The sequence below is a fragment of the Linepithema humile genome, chromosome 6, assembly GCF_040581485.1.
Source record: "Linepithema humile isolate Giens D197 chromosome 6, Lhum_UNIL_v1.0, whole genome shotgun sequence".
Taxonomy (NCBI): Eukaryota; Metazoa; Arthropoda; class Insecta; order Hymenoptera; family Formicidae; genus Linepithema; species Linepithema humile.
The window spans coordinates 14,921,414-14,927,413 of NC_090133.1; the positions used below are offsets into that span (position 1 = coordinate 14,921,414).

General features: G+C 39.6%; 1 long non-coding RNA gene across 2 annotated transcripts; it reads right to left on the reverse strand.

Annotated features, from left to right (window-relative positions):
- Positions 1 to 6: 6 nt before the first annotated feature.
- On the reverse strand, positions 7 to 5,654 carry LOC137000559 (uncharacterized). Of its 2 annotated transcripts, XR_010890827.1 has the most exons (4): positions 5,578 to 5,650; positions 578 to 640; positions 276 to 490; positions 7 to 177 (listed from the first exon to the last, which is right to left on the reverse strand). It is a non-coding gene; the product is annotated as an uncharacterized lncRNA (long non-coding RNA). The 2 variants fall into 2 exon arrangements; XR_010890826.1 differs by having other exon boundaries at positions 276 to 640; positions 5,578 to 5,654.
- Positions 5,655 to 6,000: the final 346 nt, after the last annotated feature.

Genomic DNA, 6,000 nt, shown 5'->3' on the forward strand with positions numbered 1-6,000 from the left:
ATAGATAAATTATATACCAATGAGAATTTTTGTCATTCTCATCCCTTGGAAGGCAAATGTATTTTTCCGTCCTGTCCATGAATAATCACGTGCCAACTCATCCGAAAATATGGCACTCAAAATGTTATTCACGTGTTTGGTTGCAGTTGTACCACCAATTCGTATTATAAAGTGTTTCTACAACATAATAAAATAAGTATTAATAAAATCGTTAATATATAATTTTAATTTTTAGCTGACTAACATATCGACTGAAATACTTAAGATATACTCACAAATTGTTCACAAACAGCATTACATGATATTAGTTGGCTTTCGAATGCATCTACTGCATTTTTCGAATCGAGGTAGAAGTCCGGCATTGCATCTATTTCAGTCTGTCTTTGTGACAGGTTGCGAGTTTTACTTTCCGACCGAGCCACTTCAATGAAGTAATTCATTTTCTTTTCCAATTTCAAGAAGCGTTCCCTATGCTCCTGTCGGCAATATTCTGTAAATAGCGTGTAATCCAAAATAGCGTATAATTATATGTATCAAAAATGCTGTAGAAAATTGGAGGAAAAGCAGATATTCTTACCACAGCAGGAACACTTGGCTATTTCCTTTTGGATAATTTTCTGAGGCAAATTGTTAAATGACACTGAAAGGGGAAAAATATATATATTCAAAATGTTAATAACAGTTTATCCGGGGCTGAATTAATGAGTCTGAGAAAAAAGCACACAGAGAAAAAGAAAACATTAATTATGTGCTAATAATGGAAAAAAGGGACCATAGATAATTATAATTAAAATTACAATCCTGAATTACGGTTTTATTAATAATGGAATCACTGGTAATTTGAAATTATATTAGCAATTATCAAGTATTAACAGTAATCGTACGTTTTTCTTCATATTCCATTGTCAATGTACTATAGTGTTACGTCCTGATAGATGAAGAATTTTTTCGTTGGGCTCGGCGATCGACGTAAACGGGCCTGACCGCACGAGCCGAGCGGCACGTTTAGGACTTGCGACAGGTCAGCGACTGAAAGAGTCGTTTTTACTCCGTCAACAAGTCAACCGCTCGTGGTTCCCTTTTTGGGTCAAGGAATTGAATCCCTATTACCCGGGGCGGAACCTTTGTGCGCAATTTGAGAGGGAAGGTGTGAGGGGGTGACAAACGAGGAGGGTGTAATTAAATAAAAAAAAAGAACAAAGTTCAATTTACTAAAGACAACATTTTAATTCGATTAAATTTATAATTACGATACAAAACTTAACTCTTATTCACACGTGTTTTATATTTCTATTAGTGTATTCTTTACAAGTGTATGTGTGTGTGTGTGTGTTATTCCTCAGGGGAGAGGACTAAGTTTAGGAAATCAAACCCTGTGAATTCAGGGTTTGGAAGATGGGGAGGAGCCGCGACGTATTCGATGGTAGTGGCTTTGGAGTTGACGGATATGTTGTCGAACTCCGGATCGTTTCGTGGGAATTCCTCCAGTTGAGCCTCTACTGGAGGAGGATAGAAGCGGACAGGCGAAGGGGGTCTGTACTCCAGGAACTCTTCAAGAGACGGAGAGATAGACCTAGGAGAAGGAAGTAGAGGAAAGTCGAACACGGGAAAGGGTTGAGGAGGTGGTTGAGGAAATTCCTGAGGAATCGGTGGTAATGCAGGAGGTTGGTCTGTTTGCGTGTGAGTGCTTGTACGGGCGTTATTAAATGGGGTGTGTCGCCTAATTCTAATGGGTCTTACGGTGACCCTCGCAGCGTATCTAACGTATGGCGGGAGAAATATAGCTAAACAGAGAGCAAATGCCGAGAGATCCGAGCGGTTCCAACGATTGTTGAGTCGCGGCGAATGTTTAGTTCTCACTGACAAATAACACAAAAAAAAATTTTTAACCGAAATAGGGACGGATTACATAAAAAGAAATAAGAGAATACTAAAGAGAGGAGAAAAAAAAACAAATGAACTAACTTACTCGTTGTAGGATAGTTTCAGGTCGGGTTGACTATGTTCGGTGATTCTGAGCAGGCGCCCCGTTGAGGGAAGGTGTTCTATGAGCGTCGGACCCCTTTTTTTTGTAAACGCGTGGGCACCCTGCTGCGGGATGGTGTCGTCAGGGTGATGGGCCTTCTACTTGAGATGCACCACGAGATGATCGCGACAAAGTATCAACTGACTTTACTCTTTGATTCGCGCCTCCGAACTACTCGAAAAACTGTTTCGAGAAACTGAGCTAAACGGAATAACCGCGCAAACTGCTTGAAAAACTGTGTGTGATTGTGTCCGGAGCCACCAGAACACGGGTTTTTATACTTTTTCTTTGGGGTAGATCCCTTTGGAAAATCTTAGGTTTTTAGAGCGGGGATCGAATAGGAATTAGTCTTGCGAGAAAATTTTTAATGTGGGGGAGGATGGCGTCATTTTTAGCTAATAGGATTGGGTTTAGATGATTAGGTTACTTGAAATGAGATAGGAAGAAAGAGGCCCTAACGAATAAGGAATAGCGTCGTTTCGGGTCCATATATGATGGGGGTAGGTTTTTGAGGTGGCGTAACCCGGTTGGTGTTAATTAGTATAGGTGGGGTGCATCTCAGTGTCTTAAGATCTGGGTGGGCGTAGTCTTTAGACCATACGATGGAATGATGGGTGGTCTATAGAAGTGCTTGCCCCGATTCTCGGCTTTCGGATTGGGTGGTTAAGAATCGGTATATAAGTTCGCAAAGCCTTGGGTCACTGATCTAATAAATTTGACAGTTTACGACTGTCGCGTGCCCTTGGTGTCGCGTGGAGAGTGCGACTAATGCATCTCGGTTTCCCAGACCTACTAAACACGTGCGCCGTATCAGGTGTCGCGCCTTCTCGGCATGCGACTGCGGTCATTCTCCGATCGTTACTCGGTAAAACCCTATATACTAGCTAGAGTTCCCGTAGGTGGAATCCAAGAATATGACTAGTTAGTGCCAGTTTTTCTTTTTATCTCTTACTCTAACCGTCTGGAGTCGGTTAAGGACTCCAGCTACCGCGAAGTTTTGACTTTTACGGTTTTTCTGGCGACGATAGGCACGCTGAGCGGCCAAAATATTTTGAAATATCCATGCTATTTTTCTCTGTGAGAAGATTCGAGCTCCTGGTGTCTCATGAGAAAAACAGCTCTGGCGTTATAATATTTCTTAAGAGTTTTTGTTGGTTCCGCGTTTACTAGGTCTGGTATTTAATGAAAAGAAAAGAATCGTGTAGTCTGATCAGGACGTAACAATAGTTTTAGATAGTTTTAGATAATAATTTTAACTATAATTATATATCTGTCATTCCCTATAGGTAAATTTAATTTTTTTTTTTATGCGTCGTTTTTTTATTTTCTCTTTTTTTAATTTGTATTAAATTTTGTCATTTTATTAAAAAATTGTAACGTATATTTAGTTATAACTTTTAAACAAAATTAAAAAAAAAATGGCTAGATGTTTTATAATTCTTTTCTTTACAAAGAGAATAAATTGTCACACGTCATAATTAATCTTATGGTCAGACCTATGTATGCGCCAATCGTCGAAACAGCTAAAATTTTGTCACATTTTCTTTCATACACATCACAATGTTAATACCAAAAAAATACTTCTTAAAAATACTTTTCATGCAGCATATGTAGTACTAATAGTAAAAAAAATGTATGCCTAATTTCAGAGAAAAGTATATAAAATAAATAAATAATAGTGATCCAGGCCCCTTAAGCAAAGTATCAAAACTATACATTTCTCAACTGACTGCAATTTCAATAATTTGCCAAAAAAGACATAAATAGCTACACCGGATAGCCACATACATTACCACAATATTATATTGTTACGTCCTGATAGATGTAGAATTTTTTCGTTGGGCTCGGCGATCGACGTAAACGGGCCTGACCGCACGAGCCGAGCGGCAAGTTTAGGACTTGCGACGGGTCAGCCACTGGAAGAGTCGTTTTTACTCCGTCAACAAGTCAACCGCTCGTGGTTCCCTTTTTGGGTCAAGGAATTGAATCCCTATTACCTGGGACGGAACCTTTGTGCGCAATTTGAGAGGGAAAGTGTGAGGGGGTGACGAACGAGGAGGGTGTGGTTAAATGAAAAGGAACAAAAGCTTAATTTACTAAGGACAACATTTTAATTTGATTGAATTTATAATTAAAATACAAAAACTTAATTCTTTATTGCATGTGTTAATAATTTTATTTGTATATTCTATACAAGTATGTGTGTGTGTGTGTGTGTTTCATTTTTCCGGAGGAAGGACACAAGAAATAATAAAATAAAGAAGAATGAACTGACTTACTCGTTGCAGGGTAGTTTCGGATCGGGTTGAATATGTTCGATGGTTTTGAGTAGGCGCCCCGTTGAGGGATGGTGTTGTGTAGGCGTCGGACCCTTTTGTAAACGTGTGGGCACCCTGCTGCGGGATGGTGTCGTCAGGGTGATGGACCCTCTACTTGAGATGCACTACTTGGTCGCGACAAAGTATCGACTTTTTTTATTTCGCGGCCCGAACTACTCGAAAAACTGTCTGAAGGATTTGGCAAAACTTGCTTGATGAACTGAGTGACTAATTGTGTATAATTACGTTTGGGGCCACCAAAACACGGGTTTTTATACCCTTTCCTTGGGGTGGATCCATTTGGAAAATCTTAGGTTTTTGAAGCGGGGATCGAATAGAAATTAGTCTTGTAAGAAGATTTTTAATGTGGGGGAGGGTGGCGTCATTTTTAGCTAATAGGATTAGGTTTAGGTAATTAAGTTACTTGGAATGGGGGTAGAAAGGAAAGGGCCCTAACGAATAAGGAATAGCGTCGTTTCGGGTCCATATGCGATGGGGGTAGGTTTTTGAGGTGGCGTAATCCGGTTGGTATTAATTAGTATAGGTGGGGTGCATCTCAGTGTCTTAAGATTTAAGTGGGTGTAGTCTTTAGACCGTACGACGGAATGAAGGGTGGTCTATAGAGATGCTTGTCCCGATTCTCGGCTTTCGGATTGGAGGGTTGAGAATCGGTATATGAGTTCGCGAGGCCTTGGGTCACTGATCTAATAAATTTGACAGTTTACGACTGTCGCGTGGCCCTGGGGTCGCGTGGAGAGTGCGATTAATGCATCTCGGTTTTCCATACCTACTGAACACGTACACCGTATCAGATGTCATACCTTCTAGGCGTGCGACTGTGGTCATTGCCCGATCGTCACTCGGTAAAATCCTATCTACTAGGGTTCCCGTAGGCGGAATCCAAGTATATGGCTAGCTGGTGCCAGTTTTTATTTCTTACTTTAAGCATCTGGAGTCGACTAAAGACTCCGGTTACCGCAAGTTTTGACTTTTATGATTTTTCTGACGACGATAGGCACGCTGACCGACCAAAGTATTTTCAAATATCTATCCCCCTTGCTATTTTTCTCTGTGAGAAAGTTCGAGCTCATGGTGTCTCGTGAGAAAAACAGCTCTGGCGTTATAATATTCTTTAAGAGTTTTTTGTTGGTCCCGTGTTTACTAGGTCTGGTATTTAATAAAAAGAAAAGAATCGTGAAGTCTGATCAGGACGTAACATATAGTAACATATACCTTTGTTTTTGCTCAGGCTTGCCTGCACTTGAACCGGTCGGCGATCTTTGAATGATGTATCATATAATGTTTCCTCATTTTTTTTCTGATCATCTGTATCTGTATCTGCTGTATATTCTTCAATTGTCACTATTAAAAAAATATTTTCATTATTTACACATATAACATGTCTAATTAATAAAATTGAAAAATAAATAACGTTTGTTAAAATAAAAAGTAAAACTACCTGATTCGTTGGAGTTATCCTTGACGCTTGACTTACTATTTGAATCTGCAAAAAGAGAATTTTCACTATACTACATCTAGAATCACATTGACATATTAAGAGGATGCTGGAGTTACCGGCCGGACATTATATTTTTTCGAACAAGAATATCTTTTTATTGGTTGCATAGAATTGTAAATCTTTTTGCAGGAGTAAAG